Source organism: Aegilops tauschii, chromosome 7 (genome assembly GCF_002575655.3).
Source record: "Aegilops tauschii subsp. strangulata cultivar AL8/78 chromosome 7, Aet v6.0, whole genome shotgun sequence".
NCBI lineage: Eukaryota > Viridiplantae > Streptophyta > Magnoliopsida > Poales > Poaceae > Aegilops > Aegilops tauschii.
Genome location: NC_053041.3, coordinates 140,837,519 through 140,857,561, shown reverse-complemented (window position 1 = coordinate 140,857,561; position 20,043 = coordinate 140,837,519).

Sequence of the window (20,043 nt, the reverse complement as noted above, 5' to 3'; positions counted from 1 at the left end):
TTTGGAGAGCAGTAGGCGGAATATGGCTTTGATTTGCAAAAAGCTGGCAACCGACGCATCGTTGTACGAGATCCTGTGCGCCTGCTCGGGCCGTCGGCCAGTAAAAACCTGTACGGAAGGCCTTGCTTACAAGGGCCCGGGCTGTGGCGTGGTGGCCGCCGAGCCCAGCGTCAATTTCTGCCAAAAGTTGTCATCCTTCCTCTTCGGAGATACACCTTTGAAGGACTCCGGTAGCGCTTTTCTTATAAAGCTCTCCCTCATGGACCTTGTAGGCTTTAGACCGCCGCACAATGCGGCGTGCCTCATTTGGGTCCTCAGGTAGTTTCTACCTAGTTAGGTAGGCCAAGAAGGGTTCTGTCCACGGGGCGATGACAGCCATAATCACGTGGGCGGAAGGGTTTATTTCGGTGGTAGAGCCTCCGATTACATCAGGGTGTTCGGGATCTGGCGTTGTGTCCGGGTCCGGACTATTATTTCCGGTCTCTCCTTCCCATACCACAGATGGCTTAAACAGCCTTTCCAAGAAGATATTAGGTGGAACCGGGTCGTGCTTTGTCGGAGTAAATGGCCACGGGTAGCCTAACCGACTGCCCCTGGGTCTTCCAAAAAATTATCAGGCCTTTTGGGCCTTCAAGCATTTTAAGCATTGGGCCGCCTTCCCCGGTCGGCTATTTCTGAAGCCGACTCCCAGAAGGCGACCCAGCCTCAGCAACCTCCCCCCAAGATAACCACGGGATGGCTGACTCTAGCAAGATGGTCATAGAGGATGCCGACTCCCCAGAGCCGGCCATGAAGAACGCCGACTCCCCAGAGTCGGCCACGAAGAGCGCCGACTCCAAGGAGCCGGCCAAGACCGCAACCACCAAAACTACACCCACATAACGGTGACAAGACGGGTTGTGGCCACAGTGCGGCCCACTACCCCCGAAGCCCGAGGCAGGCATGGCCACAGGACGCCGTACGGGATGGCCATCTCCCGTCCGGCTCGGCACTGTAGCCATGCTGGCCTCAACGTCACCCATGGCAGACGCCAGTACGGCCCACGGGCGGCGGGCCCCTTCAGCCAGAGAGAGGCGCGAAGGCGGCCCGGCCTCCCCCAGTCGGCCAAGGGCGTAGCCGGCCCCCAGAAGCCGGCTACCCCCTCCCTCGAAGCATGTGCCACATTAAGGAGCAAGACGAGGTAAGGCTACAGTGAGAGCCCTCGAGGCGGCACACTGTAGCCACGCTTACCTCGACGGAGCCCTCATCATCAGGGGCGAGGCTACAGTAAGCAGCCGCCGACAAGACCCTAGGTGGTGGGGCCGGCCTGTCGACCAAGAGGCCAGCAGCCGGCGGGACCTACCAGTCGGCGGGCCCCAACAGCCGGCGGAGAAGCCGGCGAGCGTAGACACTGACAGCTGGGACCAGCGCCCAGCCGGATTACAATTGTACCCCCGGGGGGTAGGCCTATATAAACCCCCCGGGACACCCATGCAAAGGGTTGGCTTCTTAGCATTACACACACACCATAGAGAGAGAAGCAAGAGCTAGCCTTGTTCTTCTTCTCCCTTGAACCCAACAGCTTTAGGAGCGATTGTAGCTACTCTTCCTGATCTAGTGATCATGCGGAGACCCCGCAGAGCAGGACTAGGGGTGTTATCTCCTCGGAGAGCCCCGAACCTGGGTAAGATTCGCTGGCGTGCATGTCTTCGCCTCATCCCGTTTTCAGGCACCGGCGACGTCTTACTGGCACCCACTATGATAAGCCACCCATTGGCATATGTCGCACCTACCACCCGACACGCTTAGCGCCGATGCGGGCAAGGATATCTGCCGCCTGATTGTTTTCCCGGACCACGTGGTGGGGCCAGGTGCACCGTCGTCCGGAGACTGTTCTGGACGGGAACCCTATTCCTCCCCCGCGAGCGCAGCCAGCCTGCTGCACCCGATGGCGTTTGCCTCGACGCGCTGCAAGGCGTCGACGACGCCTGCGCAGCGAGCTGTCTCGCCGATCTTCTCGGCGAGACTCGCATCTCCGACGAGCCTGCGTCCGACGCAGGCACGGACTACCCCGAGAGCCGCCTCATCAGCCTCCTCGACCAGCTTCACGTCTCTAGCGAGCCTGCTGCAGATGTGGAGTCGGTCGGCTCCACCGACCCGATGCTTGTCGACTCCGACACGGCATCGCTCGATGCCTACCCCTCCGACGTGGTGGTCTTCGACGATCCTCTCCCTCGAGCTGACAGTGGCAGCAGCGCTGTCACCGAAGTGTTGGTCATCAGCCACGTCGCCAACTCGGGCGAGAACGCCCACGACGCCCTGCAAGCGGCGATGCATGACCTCTCCGTCCCCATCCCGGCCGACACCGACGCCGAGACCCTGGAGGCACGTCGCCTTGCCCTCGTCGCGGAGGGCCAGAAGATAGCCTCCATGAGATGCCTCACCGAGGCCCACCAGCGCGAAGTCGACCGCGCCGCCTTTGGTATGCCGCCGCCTAGCGGCCCGAGCCGAGCCGGCTTCGTCCAGAAGCGCGGCGCGGCTATCGCTAGCATGCTGGGGGCAGATCGCCCCGTCTACGCCACCCCGCTCGAGAATCTGCGAGCCGCTCAGGCAGCCGCAGAAGAGCTCAATGGGCTGGGAGCCGATGAGCTCCCCTACATGACAAGACGGATCCAGCAGCTGATCGACGCGGCTGCAGAATGGCACGAAGCCGGCGCCCGTGCTGATAGTCATCCCCCACACCGAGAGCACGCCGCTACGTCCCGCTCGCCGACTGCGAGCGGCGCCGGCCAGAAGAAAGACAAGGAGCCGGCTGCCAGCCGCAGCCGGACTCGCATCACCATCGAGCGCGACGCGGAAGGCCGCCCTCGAGCGGTGGAACGCCAAGGAAATCTGCCTCCTCCCCCGCCTCGAAGAGAGAGACGTCTCACTCCGCCGCCTATCACGCACCCGACTCTTGGCGACCGACTAGGCCGCCGAGAAGGAGTCGGCGAGAACGACGCCCGCCACCGGATCGACCGCCTTGCTCGATCCCTGGCTCTAGAAGAAGAAGACGATGTCGGCCCGCCATGCTTCGGCCCCCGCATCCGCGACGAGCCCTTCCCCAAAGGGTTCTCGCTCCCTAGAGATACGCCCAAGTACAACGGCTCAGTGAAGCCGGAAGATTGGCTCATCGACTACTCCACTGCTGTCAGCATAGCCAACGGCAATCGGCGCGTAGCCGTGAAATACGTCCCCCTTATGCTGCAAGGCACGGCGCGCACCTGGCTCAACAGCCTCAAGCCTTACAGCATCAACAGCTGGCTGGACTTCACGGAAGTCTTCGTCCGCAACTTCACCAGCACGTACAAGCGGCCTCCCAAGCCTCGCCAGCTCTCCCTGTGCGTCCAAGGACCCAATGAGTCGACCCGCGACTACCTCACGCGGTGGGCCGAGCTCTGCAACTCCTGCGAGGGGGTGCACGAGGTTCAGGCCATCGAGTACTTCACAGCCGGGTGCCGAGAGGGCACCCTCCTCAAGCACCGACTCCTGTGCGACGAGCCGGCTACCCTCGACGAGTTGCTGGTCATCGTGGACAAGTACGCCACGGCCGACTCCTCGATGAAGACCGAGCTCCGAGTGGACGCCTCTGGGAAGGTGATTGCTCCGGCTCCCAAGACGCCGGCTGGCGACTCCAATCGGCGCCCTTACCAGAACGATCACAAGCGCAAGGCCCCCATGCCGACTTCCACCAGTCGGCAGGTGGCCACAGTTGAAGATGAGCAGCCCGAAGAATGGCCCGCTCCCAAGAAGAAGGGTGGCAGGCCAGCTTGGCAGCCGGCTTTCTCCTACGAGCAGACTCTCGACGCCCCCTGCAAGTTCCATAGCGGCGCGAAGCCGTCCAACCACACGACCCGAAAATGCCACTGGCTCACACGCATCTCCAAGGGCGAAGGGTTGTTGCCGCCTCCGCCTCCCGGCCCGCCACCTCCAGCCCCTCAGCAGCCGGCGGCTCGGCCGGCAGTCGGAGCCATCGAAGACGAATTCCCTGAAGAGCACGCCGCCTACGTCGTCTTCACCAGTCAAGCCGACGACAAGCGTAGTCGGCGCCGTCAGCAACAAGAAGTCAATGCAGTCGCCTCTAGCGCCCCCGAGTTCATGCACTGGTCAGAGAAGCCAATCAACTGGAGCCAGGCCGACCACCCAGAGGAGATGTCATCCCCTGGCTCCTATGCATTGGTCTTGGATGTTACCCTAGCGATGGAGAGGCGAGCTGCCCGATTCTCCCGCGTCCTGATAGATGGCGGAAGCAGTATCAATATACTGTACCGCGATACCATGGAGAAGCTAAACATCAAGGCGAAGCAGCTTATCCCAAGCCGAACCGTGTTCCATGGTATCGTCCCCGGCTTTTCTTGCTCCCCAATCGGCAAGATTAAAATGGATGTTCTCTTCGGAGACAAAGATCATTTTCGCCGAGAAGCGATCTGGTTCGAGGTAGTGGATTTGGAGAGCCCCTATCATGCTCTGCTCGGCCGACCTGCTCTGGCCAAGTTCATGGCTGTGCCCCACTACGCTTACCTGAAGATGAAGACGCCGAGCTCGAAGGGGATCATCACGGTAGCCGGCGATTACAAGAAGTCCATCGAGTGTGCCATGGCCAGTAGCCGGCTGGCCAAGTCCCTCGTAGTGGCAGAAGAGAAGAAGATGCTGGAGCGGGTTGTGGCCATGGCCAGCAAGCAACCGGCCCTGTCCCCCAACCCCAAAGATTGTGATGCACAGGGCTCGTTCCAGCCAGCCAAAGAGACGAAGAAGATACCTCTGGACCCGGAGAACCCGGAGAGGTTTGCCGTCATTGGGGCAAACTTGGACAGTAAATAGGAAGGCGAGCTCGTCGACTTCCTCCGTGAGAATCGAGACATTTTTGCATGGTCTCCAAAGGACATGCCGGGTGTCCCGAAGGATTTCGCCGAGCACAAATTACATGTCCGAGCCGACGGGAAGCCAGTCAAACAGCCCCTCCGCCAACTGTCAGAAGAGAAGCGAAGAATCGTAGGAGAAGCGATAGCCCGGCTCCTTGCCGCTGGCTTTATCATGGAAGTGTTTTTTCCAGAGTGGCTTGCCAACCCAGTTCTGGTATTGAAGAAGAATAACAAGTGGCGTATGTGTATAGACTACACCAGCCTGAACAAGGCCTGCCCCAAGGATCCGTTTGCCTTGCCACGGATCGACCAAGTGATAGACTCCACAGCCGGATGCGAGCTGTTGAGTTTTTTGGATGCCTACTCAGGGTACCATCAGATCAAGTTGGACCCAGCTGACCGCCTGAAGACTGCCTTCATCACACCATTTGGAGCTTTCTGCTACCTGACTATGACATTCGGCTTGAGGAATGCCGGTGCCACTTTTCAGCGTTGCATGCAGAAATGCCTCCTGGAACAACTCGGCAGAAATGCCCACGTCTATGTAGACGACATTGTGGTGAAGACAGAGAAGCGCGGCACCCTGCTGGAAGATCTCAAAGAAACATTCGCCAACTTGCGCCGATTCCAAATCAAGCTCAACCCCGAGAAGTGCGTGTTTGGAGTACCAGCCGGCCAGCTGCTAGGCTTCCTGGTCTCCGAACGCGGCATCGAGTGCAACCCTGTGAAGATCAAGGCCATCGAGAGGATGGAGATTCCCACCAAACTGCGAGATGTGCAGAAGTTCACCGGCTGCTTAGCCTCCCTGAATCGCTTTATCAGCCGACTAGGAGAGAAGGCTCTCCCCCTGTACCGACTCATGAAGAAGTCCACTCACTTCGAGTGGAATGACCAAGCCGACCAAGCCTTCCATGAGTTGAAGAAGATGCTGACCACTCCGCCTGTCCTGGCAGCTCCAACTGAGAAGGAGCCCATGCTCCTCTACATTGCCGCGACCAGCCGAGTAGTCAGTACTGTTGTTGTGGTGCAGTGCCCGGAAGAAGGCCGAGCCCAGCTAGTCCAAAGGCCGGTGTACTATCTCAGCGAAGTGCTATCCAGCTCAAAGCAGAACTACCCGCATTACCAGAAGATGTGCTATGGGGTATACTTCACCGGCAAGAAACTGAAGCCCTACTTCCAAGAGCATCCCATCACGGTCGTGTGCACCACTTCGCTCGCCGAGATCATAGGCAGCCGAGATGCATCCGGCTGGGTGGCTAAGTGGGCCATTGCATTGGCACCATACACGATCTTCTACCAACCCCGCACCGCCATCAAGTCCCAAGCACTGGCCGACTTCCTCGTCGACTGGGCCAAGACCCAGTACCTACCGCCGGCTCCCGACTCTACCCATTTTCGGATGCACTTTGACGGGTCCAAGATGCGCACCGGCTTGGGAGCCGGCATCGTCGTCACCTCTCCCAAAGGCGACAAGCTCAAGTACACGCTGCAGATCCACTTCGCCGCCTCCAATAACGTGGCCGAGTACGAGGCGCTCGTACATGGGCTCCGGCTAGCCAAAGAGCTCGGCATACGCCGGATCCTGTGTTACGGCGACTCAGACTTGGTGGTCCAGCAGTCGTCTGGCGACTGGGACGCCAAGGACGTGAACATGGCGAGCTACCGGTTCCTCGTCCAGCAGATCAGCGGATACTTCGAAGGGTGCGAGTTCCTTCACATGCCAAGGGCCGACAACGACCAGGCAGATGCCCTAGCACGGATCGGCTCCACCCGACAAGCCATACCGACTGGCATCTCCCTCCAGCGCCTCCTCAAGCCGTCCATCAAGCCGTCTCCAGAGTCGGACTCTATCTTCGTACCGCCTGCGCCAGATGCAGCCGGATCCGACTGGAGGAACCTTGCAGGCGGCACGGGGACTTCGGCAACTGGCTCGGGGACTGCCGTAGTCGCACCCGGCCCAGGGACTTCAGAACCCGGCCCGGGGACTGCAGCAGTCGGCCCGGGGACTGCAACGACACAAGAAGCGGTGGCCGACTCCGACTCCACGCCACCCAACCCACCCACCCGAGTCATGGTGGCTACGCTAACAGAAGAAGAAGTCACAGCTCCATCATGGGCCCAGCCCATCCTCAAGTTCCTGGTCAGCAGAGAACTGCCGGCTGATGAGATCTCAGCAAGACTAGTGCAACGACGAGCCGGAGCATATGCAATAATCAACAGAGAGCTTGTGAAGCGCAGCGTCACTGGAGTCTTCCAGCGTTGTGTCGAGCCAGAAAAAGGAGTGGCAATCCTCAAGGATATCCACCAAGGCGAATGCGGCCACCACGCAGCCTCAAGGTCACTTGTGGCCAAGGCTTTCCGCCATGGTTTCTTTTGGCCGACTGCCTTGGAAGATGGCAAAGAGATAGTCAAGAGCTGCAGAGGATGCCAAGTTTTCAGTTCCAAGCAACACCTGCCGGCTTCTGCACTCAAGACCATTCCCCTTACCTAGCCCTTTACCGTCTGGGGACTGGACATGGTGGGCCCTTTCAAGACAGCCCGCGGCGGCTTGACACATCTACTTGTCGCCGTGGACAAGTTCACCAAGTGGATCGAAGCGAAGCCGATCAAGAAGCTGAACGGGCCGACTGCCGTAACATTCATCACCGACATCACTACTCGGTACGGCGTGCCGCACAGCATCATCACCGACAACGGCACGAACTTTGCCAAAGGAGCACTGGCACGTTTCTGCGCGACGCAGGGCATCCGACTGGACTTAGTGTCCGTTGCCCACCCGCAGTCAAACGGCCAGGTCGAGCGAGCAAATGGACTCATCCTCTCCGGCATCAAGCCTCGACTGGTTGTACCACTAGAGCAATCAGCCGGCTGCTGGCTCGATGAGCTGCCGGTTGTCCTCTGGAGTCTGTGCACTACACCCAACAAGTCAACCGGCTTCACTCCGTTCTTCCTTGTATATGGTGCCGAGGCTGTCATCCCAACCGACATCGAGTTCGACTCGCCTCGGATCACCATGTACACGGAGGCGGAGGCCAAGGAAGCAAGAGAAGACGGCGTCGACCTACTGGAAGAAGGCCGGCTGTTAGCACTCAGTCGGTCCGCCATCTACCAGCAAGGGTTGCGCCGCTACCACAACCGCAAGGTCAAGCCAAGATCCTCCCAAGAGGGCGACCTTGTGCTTCGGCTGATCCAGCGAACAGCCGGCCAGCACAAGCTCTCGGCCCCTTGGGAAGGCCCCTTCGTCATCAGCAAGGCACTAGGCAACGACTCCTACTACTTGATCGACGCGCAAAAACCAAGAGCACGCAAGAGAGATGACTCCGGCAAGGAGTCGGAGCGACCATGGAACGCGAACCTCCTGAGAAGATTTTACAGTTGAAAGCAGTATGTATCATGCTACCCTTTTGTATTAAGACGAACCAACAGGCCCCCCGAACAGTACTCGGGGACTGCCTTTATTTATCTATGAATGACGAGTGTCATATCCACGAATGTATCATTACATTTGATTTCTTGTCTGGCACCGGGTTCGACTAGTCGGCCCGGGGACTGGCCGCCTTGAGCTATACTAAAAGTTCTACCTGAAGTCAGACAAGTAGTGTGCCGGCTCCCGAGTCCTCTCTTGTTGAAAGTCGCAGCTCGAAGAACTGACTGTCCGACTAGCAAGAGACAAGGCGGAAAGGATGCCCACACGAAAAACGGCTAAGGACCAACGAACTTATATAGCAAAAAGACGGCCTCCAACCACGCTTGCCGGCTGTCAGAACAGTCGGCTGGCCGGCTTCCTAAACACTTAGCTCTAGTCCAGCAAAGCTAGAGTACTTGCCCCCCCCCCAATTGGCCAAGCACTCCTCCAGCTACAGATTGCAGAGCAACTGTTTGACTGGGGAGGCGGCAACCAAGGGAGGGCGGCAAAGGAAACAGCAGAAGGATGAAAAGCAAAGTACGAGGAAAAGCCAAATGCATGCATAAGTTATATATACATATAAAAGCCCCCAACAGGCCGGCAATCGACATAGTTCGAATACACCCCTAGTGGGTGGAATTGTGCAGACTTAACAGAATATCGTTCCAAAAGTGACAAGACAGGAAAACAAAAGATAGCAGACTAGACTAAGGCGCGGTGCGGGAGCCAGGCTGGTCGGTGGAGACGGCGTCGCCGGCTGAAGGAGTGGCCGGCTAGCGGGTCTCGGCTTGGTCACCACCACTGGCAGGCAACGCACCCGTGCGTGACGTGGTGCTAGAGGCGCGGTCAGGCTGAGGCTGGTCGGCCGCTCCACCATCCGGCTCGGCATCTTCACCCTCCTCCTCCTCCTCGCCCTCGTCGCTGGAGTCGATCTCCTCCGCCGAGTCTTCACCGTCTGCCGGGTTCATCCCGAACCACTCCTCCGGCTGGGCGACACCGTTGTCATCTACCTCAGGGGCGAAGATGCTGGTGTCGATGTAGTCGACGATCGCCGAAGCCCGCCGGATGATAGCCGGCCGCGCCGGCTCCAGCTCCGTGTCGGCTTGCTGCCGCCAGGTAGCCAGCTGATCCAGGCTCAGGCCGGGGTACCAGGCCTTGACGAACTCCAGCGCCCGCCTGGTGCCGGACCGAGCTGCCGAGGCCTTCCAGGCTTCGAAGCGACCGACCGCCACCTCCAGCCAGTCGGCAGTCCGATTGGGGGTGCGGGGAACCACTTCGTCGGGCTAGAGGGCGGCCAATACTTGCGCCCCGGCACGCTGAAGCCGGCGGAGCAGTCGGTGAGCCGGCTGGAGACGGGACTGGATGGCCAAGAGCTGCTCCTCCAGCGAACGGCCAGCGGTTGGTGCAATCTCGAAGCCAGCCTGCCGTCGCGCTTGGCGGCGGGCCTCGATGATCTGGTTGGCGGCGGTAGAGTAGCCAGGTAAGTACTCTGTGCAAGAAAGAAAGAGAAAGAAGAGAAAACACCAAGTCAGAAAACGAGCCAAAAGCGGCAGACGGCAAGAAAGGACGAAGAAGTAGGCGGCTTACCGTCAACCAGATCTTCGATCTGACCATAGCCAGTGATCAGAGTCTGCCTTGCTTCAGCCCAGCCAGCCGCTTCTGTCTCGTACTTGGCCTGGAAGGCGGCTTTGCGGTCCTGCACCGCCTTCAGAGCCGCCTTGTGGCCCTCCTCCTGGTCGGCCAACTTCTTGGCCAGGCGGTCGCGTTCCTGCACCAAGGCGGCGAGCTCGGCATCCTTGGCACGAAGGGCAGTCTGAGACTCTCCTAGCTGTGCCCTCAGACCGGCGTTGGCCGCTGCAGAGACGGCAGAAAAAGAAGAAACAATAAGAGGAAGTCGTCAAGGAAGATCCGACCCGACTGCTCAGCAGTCGGCCCGAATCTCGGGGACTACACCCAGTGGGTGCGCTGACGCGCCCCACGTGAGATAAAGAACAAAGCACTTACCCCGGCTCTCAGTTAGGTCGGCGGTCTTCTGGGTCAGCTCCCGAGCCTGGGAGTTGAAGGCGGCCGCACGAAGATTATGGTAGTCCTGCAAGATAGGCAAAAGATCGAAGTAAGAACAAGAATAGCAAAGCCAAATCCACTAAGAAGTTCCAAGCCGCCTGCTCAGCAGCCGACTCGAAACTCGGGGACTACACCCAGTGGGTGCGCTGACGCGCCACCACAGAAGAAACCAAGATCAAGAAGAAGCAAGATAAGAAGCCTAACCCGGATGGCCGCCCGCATTGCAAGGAACTCGTCGGTGATTGCCTCAGCGCTGTAGCCTGGGCTTGGAGCCGGGTCTGGACGTCCTACGCGGCCACGTTCATCACGGCCGTCCCTCCGCCCGGCGTCCACCCTGAGGTGGCGCTGGCAACCTCCACATCCTGGGCCGACGAGCTGGAGCCCACGGCCGGCTGCGGCTCCGACGCCACCTTCTGTGGCTCTGACGCAGCCTTCCCCGCGCGCCGGCTCGGTGGCATCCGGACCGCCAGCTCGGTCCTCGCGGCCGGCTCGCCCCCGCCGACTGCGCAGATGGCAGATCAGGCCGGCCGCCTTGAGCCGTCCCAGTCGGCGGAGTCGGCACCGGCGCCCTCTCCAGGATGAGGACGTCGTCATCCCTCTCCAGCCCCGGCTGGTCGCCGCCGGCCTCTTCTGGCGGGGGCTCCGAGGCCCCGGGCGCTGCGACGCGCAGTGGGGTGACCAACAAGGCCCCCTCCGCCGTCGCCGCAGCTGCAGCCTCCGCCTGGGCCTTGGCTGCGGCGTAGGCGCGCGCCTTCGCCGCCTCCTCCTCCTGCGCCGCCTGGGCGGCGGCCGCCTTCTGTGCCTCCGCCTCCCGCGCCTCCCGCGCGTTCCGCTCCATCACCGCCTGAAGGTCGGCTCGGGGGTCCACGCGACGAGTGGTGCTCCCAAACCCCCTCGGCGACTCAACGACGGAGGCGGCAGCCGCCCGCTCGAGCGACAATGGAGCTCTGGTTGTTTGGAGAAAAAGACAAGGATTCAGGAAACACCAGAGAAAAGAAAGAAAAAAGAGTACATGAAGGAGTTTGAACTTACGCCGACACCGTCTGCGGTTGCTTCACCGTCTTGCGGAAGCGAGCCACCTTCGCGGCCGCCTCCTCCCGCCTGGTCGCCGTCGCCCCACCCCTGGGCTTCTTCGTCCGACTGCCGAACAAACCCTGTGCGGCGCGACGCTTTTGCCCGCCGCCCCGAGCAGGCGGTGCAGCGGAGGAACCCGCGCCGCGGCCAGATGCCGGCTGACGGCGCGGGACGACTTCGGCCTCGTCGTCGTCCGGCCAGTCGTCGAAGGTAACTCCATGCCCGGAGCCGCCTGCTTCGACGCTGGCTTGGCCACCACCTGGCTCGGTGTTGTCGTCCATAGCGGCCGCCCCCAAGTCGGGGTCCTCCAGATCGTGCTCCGTCCCGTCGGGGGCGAATCGGCGCTCCGCGCCCGACCCGCCTGCAGGCCGAAGAAGAGGGCTCTGTCAAAAACAAGCCGACTAGTCAGAGTCAGCCAAAAGGAACTCGGCAACAAAATTGAGAAAGAGAAAGAGACAAGGAGAACATACCGTGGGCGGCGGATTGGTTCGGCTATATGGCTCCTTGCCGAACTGCCACTCTTCGGAGAGTTTGCAGTTCGCGAGGTAGTTCACCATATAGGCCACCTCCTCGTGCGGCATGTCCTTGGTACACATCCGGCTCAGATCGAGCTGGCCGCTCATCTAACAGATCAGATGAGGGCGGCTCTAGAGCGGGAGTACCCCGCGCGTGACGAAGGCGGCCAGCAGATCGGGCCCCGACAAGCCCTCCGACTGGGTCATCGCTCGCACTCGGGCGACGGCTGCGGATCCAGCCGGCATCAGCGTCACGGCCTGGTAGGACCACTGGGGCCACCTGCCCGCCGGTGGGCCGGCTACGTAAGCCGGCAGGTTGATGTAGTCGCCCTGCGGGGCGATGTTCCTGACGTAGAAGTACGACTTTTGCCATAACTTCACCGACTGGATCAGTGTGATGACGGGGAAGGCGTTGTCGGCAGCCACCCTCCGCATCACGATGAAGGCGCCAGTCTGAGCCGGCACGCCCTGCATGCGCGTGCCCAGCTTGGACTGAAAGAACTCCCCCCAGAGCTCGAGGGTAGGGAGGACGCCGAGGTAGCCTTCGCACAGGGTGACGAAGGCAGACAGCAGCACCACCGCGTTCGGGGTGAGGTGGTGCGGCTGGAGCTGGTAGAACTCGAGCCAAGAGCGGAAGAAGGCGCTCACGGGCAGGCCGATGCCGCGCAAGAAATGCGAGCGGAAGACCACCCGCTCGCCCTCCCGCGGCTCCGGCGTAAGCTCCTTCGCCGGCGCGAGACGGACCTCCACCTTGTCCGCGCCGGGCAGCCGCCGCGTCTTGCGGAGGAATTCGACGTGATCCTCGTGGACGTTGGAGCCATCCCAATCCCCGCCGTACTGCTCTGTGGCGGGAGGCATGGTGAAAACGAGCGCGGCGGCGGAGGAACGAGTGGCGGAAGAGCGCGGCGGTGAGGCGCTGTTGCAAGAAAGGGCAGGAGAAAGGAGATGGTGGAAAGAGGAGGAGCGTGCGAGAGCCTGCCGCTCTACCCCCTCCCCCTACTTATAGCTTCGCAAGGTGAAGCCGGGGAGGCCGGACGTGGGGTGAGACGTGGGATTAACTGCACCCACTCCCCCCACGCCTCGCAATTATTACGCCCTAAAGGCGTGCCGAAACTGCCGCAGGGAGATATGCGGGCGGTTTCGGGCTGCAGAGGATCCACGCCTGGGCCGGGGCGTGGACGTGGCGGGCCCCCGCCCTGCGGCGACGTCCCGTCGCGCGCGTGGGCTGGCAGGCTTTTTAGCCTAGAGAGGCCACGTGGTTCGCAGGCGGCAAGTGGCCGGCCCGTGGCCCGGTGCACGCGCTGGCGAGCTCCCGCCCCCCGACTCCGAAATTTTTGGCCGAGACAACGCGCCTAACCAAGGCCGGCTCCCAGCTGTCGGCTTGTCAAGATAGGAAGCTGACCGAGCTTCTCGACTCCCACCCAACCTCGAAGCCCAATCAGCTTCGGGGACTACTGTCGGAGTAAATGGCCACGGGTAGCCTAACCGACTGCCCCTGGCTCTTCCAAAAAATTATCAGGCCTTTTGGGCCTTCAAGCATTTCAAGCATTGGGCCGCCTTCCCCGGTCGGCTATTTCTGAAGCCGACTCCCAGAAGGCGACTTTGCCTCAGCAACCTCCCCCCAAGATAACCACGGGATGGCTGACTCTAGGAAGCCGGTCATAGAGGATGCCGACTCCCCAGAGCCGGCCATGAAGAACGCCGACTCCCCAGAGTCGGCCACGAAGAGCGCCGACTCCAAGGAGCCGGCCAAGACCGCAACCACCAAAACTACACCCACATAATGGTGACAAGACGGGGTGTGGCCACAGTGCAGCCCACTACCCCCGAAGCCCGAGGCAGGCATGGCCACAGGACGCCGTATAGGACGGCCATCTCCCGTCCGGCTCGGCACTGTAGCCATGCTGGCCTCAACGTCACCCACGGCAGACGCCAGTACGGCCCACAGGCGGCGGGCCCCTTCAGCCAGAGAGAGGCGCGAAGGCGGCCCGGCCTCCCCCAGTCGTCCAAGGGCGTAGCCGGCCCCAGAAGCCGGCTACCCCCTCCCTCGAAGCATGTGCCACATTAAGGAGACAAGACGAGGTAAGGCTACAGTGAGAGCCCTCGAGGCGGCACACTGTAGCCACGCTTACCTCGACGGAGCCCTTGTCATCAGGGGTGAGGCTACAGTAAGCAGCCGCCGACAAGACCCTAGGCGGTGGGGCCGGCCTGTCGACCAAGAGGCCGGCAGCCGGCGGGACCTACCAGTTGGCGGGCCCCAACGGCCAGCGGAGAAGCCGGCGAGCGTAGACACTGACGGCTGGGACCAGCGCCCAGCCGGATTACAATTGTACCCCCGGGGGGTAGGCCTATATAAACCCCCCGGGACACCCATGCAAAGGGTTGGCTTCTTAGCATTACACACACACCATAGAGAGAGAGAAGCAAGAGCTAGCCTTGTTCTTCTTCTCCCTTGAACCCAACAGCTCTAGGAGCGATTGTAGCTACTCTTCCTGATCTAGTGATCATGCGAAGACCCCGCAGAGCAGGACTAGGGGTGTTATCTCCTCGGAGAGCCCCGAACCTGGGTAAGATTCGCCGGCGTGCATGTCTTCGCCTCATCCCGTTTCCAGGCACCGGCGACGTCTTACTGGCACCCACTATGATAAGCCACCCGTTGGCATATGTCGCACCTACCACCCGACACGCTTAGCGCCGATGCGGGCAAGGATATCTGCCGCCTGATTGTTTTCCCGGACCACATGGTGGAATTCAAGCCCCTCGAATCAAGCTGACATTCTGAGGACGGCGTTGCGATAAGCCGCCATTTTTGGATCCTTGGCGTCGAAGTCTCCATTTATTTGAGATATCGCGAGGTTCGAATCCCCCCGCACCTCTAGGCGTTGAATGCCCATGGAGACTGCCATCCGGAGACCGTGTAACAGGGCCTCGTATTCTGCTGTGTTGTTGGAGTCTGTGTATAGTATTTGGAGTACGTACTGGACTGTATCTCCGGTGGGGGATGTCAGGACGACACCAGCCCCCAGACCAGCCAACATTTTAGAGTCGTCAAAGTGCATGATCCAATTCGAGTACGCGCCGTACTCTTTAGGGAGTTCGGCTTCTGTCCATTCGGCGACAAAATCGGCCAGTACTTGTGACTTATTGGCTCGCCGTGGTTTGTGTATTATGTCGAACGGGAGGAACTAAATAGCCCATTTGGCAATCCAGCCCGTGGCATCGCGGTTGTTTATTATGTCGTTGAGTGGTACTTCAGAGGCCACTGTGATTGAACGCTCTTGAAAGTAATGTCGTAGTTTCCGGGATGCCATGAAGACCGCGTATGCTATCTTTTGATAATGTGGGTACCGTGATTTGCATGGAGTGAGGACGGTGGATACGTAGTATACCGGCTTTTGAAGCGGGAACTTATGTCCGTCCGTCTCTCGTTCGACGACGAGCACTGCGCTTACAACTTGGTGTGTTGCCGCTATATATAACAGCATTGGTTAGCCGACATTTGGTGCAGCCAAGATTGGGTTTGTAGCCAAAACGGCTTTTATTTCTTCTAATCCGGCCGTGGCCGCATCAGTCCACTCGAAGTGTTCGGTTCGTCGAAGAAGGCGATAAAGAGGCAGTGCCTTTTCTCCTAATCGGGAGATAAAGCAGCTTAAAGCAGCCACGCATCCAGTTAATTTCTGGATCTGTTTGAGGTCTGTTGGGATAGCTAACTGTGATAGAGCTCGGATTTTAGCCGGATTCGCTTCGATTCCTTTGTTGGATACGATGAAGCCTAAGAGCTTTCCGGCGGGCACGCCGAAGACGCATTTTTCCGGATTGAGCTTAATGTCGTATGTTCGGAGATTGTCGAACGTGAGCCTCAAGTCGTCTATTAAGGATTCGACGTGTCTGGTTTTAATGACCACATCGTCTACGTATGCCTCCACTGTTTTGCCAATCTGTGTCTCCAAGCATGTCTGAATCATGCATTGATAGGTTGCACCGGCGTTTTTGAGCCCGAAAGGCATGGTGTTAAAACAGAAGGGGCCGTATGGGGTGATAAATGCCGTTGCGGCTTGATCGGACTCCGCCATCTTAATTTGATGTTATCCGGAGTATGCGTCGAGGAAACACAATGAATCGTGTCCTGTGGTAGCGTCGATGATTTGGTCGATGCGGGGGAGGGGGAAGGGATCCTTGGGGCAAGCCTTGTTAAGGTCCTTGAAATCGACACATAGGCGCCAGGATTTGTCCTTCTTTGGTACCATCACCAGGTTTGCTAGCCAGTCCGGATGTTTTATTTCTCTGATGAATCCGGCCTCAAGTAACTTAGCTAGCTCCTCTCCCATGGCTTGTCGTTTAGGTTCAGAGAAACGCCGAAGAGTCTGCTTGACGGGCTTGAACCACTTTAGAATGTTAAGGCTATGCTCGGCCAGCCTGCGTGGGATTCGTGGCATGTCTGAAGGATGCCAGGCGAAGATGGCCCAATTCTTGCGCAAGAACTCTCGTAGTGCGGCGTCTACTGTGGGGTTTAACTGTGCCCCGATTGACGCTGTTTTTGTAGGGTCCGTTGGATGGACTTGGAATTTAACTATTTCATCTGCTGGTTTAAAAGAGGTGGACTTGGATCTTTTGTCAAGTATCACGTCGTCCCTGTCCACTATGGAGCGCAGCGCAGTTAATTCTTCGGCCGCGAGGGCTTCGGATAACGCTTCGAGGGCCAGTGCGGCTGTTTTATTTTCGGCGCGGAGTGCGATGTCCGGATCACTAGTTAGAGTGATGATTCCATTGGGCCCGGGCATTTTGAGCTTCATATACCTGTAATGGGGTATAGCTTGGAAGATCGTGAATGCCTCCCGCCCTAGAAGGGCGTGGTATCCGCTATTGAACGGGGCCACTTGGAATGTGATTTCTTCGGACCTATAATTCTCCGGCGTGCCGAATACCACATCTAGTGTGATTTTCCCAGCACATCGTGCCTCCCGACTAGGGATTATTCCTCTGAAGGTCGTGCTGCTTTGCTCAATGCAGCTTCTGTCTATTTCCATTTTTCAAAGAGTCTCCTCATAGATGAGGTTTAATCCGCTGCCGCCGTCCATGAGCACTTTAGTAAACCGGAAGCCGTCCACAATTGGACTAAGGACCAAGGCGGCTGGTGCTCGGGATGTTCGGAATTTAGGTTCGTCACTGGCATTGAAAGTGATAGCCGTATCGCTCCATGGGTTTATTGCTGCCACTTGAAAGACTTCGGCAAGGTTGCGGAGTGCTCGCTTACGCCTATTATTTGAGGCGAAGGTCTCGAAGACTGTCAATACTGTATTGTTGTTTTCCACGGGATGGTGCTCTGCGGTGTTGTTGATGAGGAGATCCTCACCGCTCTTGGCCACCTGCCGGAGTACCCAACATGCTCTAAGGCTGTGTGTTGGTATGGTATCCGCTGTACTGTGAATTTTGCATGGCCCATTAAGCCATCCCTCCAATACGGTTCCACGCCCTGTAGTGGGCTTTTGTTTCTTTGTAATTGAATCGGGTGACTTACGAGAGTAAACCCTTTTAGTTCGGACGGGGGGTTTAGTGAAAGCCGGAGGATCCCAAAATTTTGTTTGGGTTTTCCAGGTGCTTTCCATCGCACAGTACTTCCGTACTATGGCCGCCAAGTCAGCGAAGTGTGCTATGTTACGGAGACTTATGGCGTTGAGGATTCCCCTGTCCGTGCAATTTTTACAAAAGAATGAAATTGCGTCTTCCTCGCGACAGTCCTTAACCTTGCTCATTACAAGGAGGAATCTGGACCAATAGTGGTGTACTGTCTCTTGGGGCTCTTGTCGAATGTGGGAAAGATCACTTATATATGGGTGGGTGGGTAGATTTAGGTCCGAGCCTTGACCCGATCTGAGACCCAGGGGCGGAGGAGTTTCCGAGCTTGGCAGTTCGGGCTCCGGGATGTTGCCCAATAGGTCTGGCCCGCTGCCTGATTCTAGGTTCATGGCTTGGGCCATGTCTTCCCGTAAACGGGTATCCGGCTCGGGGAGCTCGGGAATCCGGACATAGTTTGTCCTCAAGATAGAGGAAGAATCGCTGCATTGCTCCTCCACCACCGCTATCTGATGGGTGACCGGTTGGGAGTTAATCTCCCTTTGGTCAGGTTTAAGCCCGATCTGATCATAGTCCGTAGCGACTCCCAAGGCGGTGATACGATCCAAGAGCTCGTTCAAGGAAGAGAGCTCCATTGGATCCAACGACCCGAGAAGTCATCGTCGGCGCAGCGGCCGAACGGTCGGTCATGACGAAACCGCCTAGTCAGAGGGTTTCGCCTACAACCAGGGCTCCGCCAGAGGTGATGTTGTCCTTGACAACGAGACGAGCCATCTAGCCTTACGATGAGGACATAGTGGAACTCTCAATGAAAGCACCAATGTCGGTGTCAAAACCGGCGGATCTCGGGTAGGGGGTCCCGAACTGTGCGTCTAAGGCAGATGGTAACAGGAGGCGGGGGACACGATGTTTACCCAGGTTCGGGCCCTCTCGATGGAGGTAATACCCTACTTCCTGCTTGATTGATCTTGATGATATGAGTATTACAAGAGTTGATCTACCACGAGATCGGAGAGGCTAAACCCTAGAAGCTAGCCTATGGTATGATTGTTCTTGTCCTACGGACTAAACTCTCTGGTTTATATAGACACCGGGGGGGCTAGGGTTACATAGAGTCGGTTACAAGGGAGGAGATCCACATATCCGTATTGCGAAGCTTGCCTTCCACGCCAAGGAGAGTCCCATCCGGACACGGGTCGAAGTCTTCAATCTTGTATCTTCATAGTCCAACGGTCCGGCCAAAGGATATAGTCCGGCTGTCCGAGGACCCCCTAATCCAGGACTCCCTCAGTGGCTCCCCCTGATGTTTTTAGGGTATAAGAGTATATATAGGCAGAAGAAGTACATCGGTGGAGCTACGAGGGGCCCACGAGGGTGGGGGCGCGCCTTGTTGGAACACGCGGTACGCTACGCTAGCGCCAAATAAAATTTTCTACCGCGCACCCAAGATCATGCTGCTGGAAATAGATCACGGGATCGGGTTTACCACTAGACACGCAGTCACCACAGCGGAAGTAGAGTTGGTGATGCATGTAGCCAATCTCCCGGGCTGTCTCCTCCTCGCGTTGCCGATCTCTCGTGAACAGCGAAGACCCATGAACGGTGATCTCCTGCGAACGGCACCTCTCGGTTCCCTCGAACGGCTCGTCCAAGCACCGCAGATGCGATGCCTCCAAGGTATCCACACGTACGGGGAGCAGCGTCGAGCGGCGGACTGCTAGGTCCGGTCGCGCTGCATGGGCATGGGGAGTGGCGGTGGCTAACCAGGGTTCAATCCAATCAACCCTAAGTGGTGTGCCCACTCCCCTTTATATAGACCTCCGAGGTGGGCTCAACACTTGAGCCCACTAGGAGTCCACATCCATTTTCCACTCAGATCCAATCCAAATGGGCTGCAGCCCCTTAAGTGTGCGACCCTATCGGTTCACGTACACATGGACACGACCAGAGTCGATAGTTGGTAGCGGCTCCTAGCAGAACGTGCCAACTCCCATGTGGGCGTAAAGTCGTTTGACGAACCTCAACAATGTGGCATATGCAACATTCCTTTTGCCTCACGATATTTGTTGTCGAGCTCAAGGCGAGTACTTGTCACCCTTGTGTTAGCTCGACCTCTCTTCTCGAAACCATGATACAGATTCCCGAACTAGGTTAACACTTAACCCAAGTCGCATGGCCATGCTTTCTGAATCTGATCACTCGAGAGGGCCCAGAGAATATCTCTCCAAATAGGAGGGGCAAATTCCATCTTGGTCAACCATGTCTCGCGGCATGTCTCATGACTCACCTGAAAGCTACCTTTATAACTACCTAGTTACGGAGTAGCGTTTGATAGACCCTAAGTGAGTCGATCCTCATCCCGAGAACATGCGAGGACCTCAGGTCTAGGACATGGCATAGACATTGCACTTGAGACTAACAGATGACTATATCTCGCTGCGTCTCAAAGTGGGTCTGTCCGGCTCGGTGATCTCCATCCCCGAGCCCATACTATTGGTTTAGCATCTCCATGCACATGACTTGTGAAACA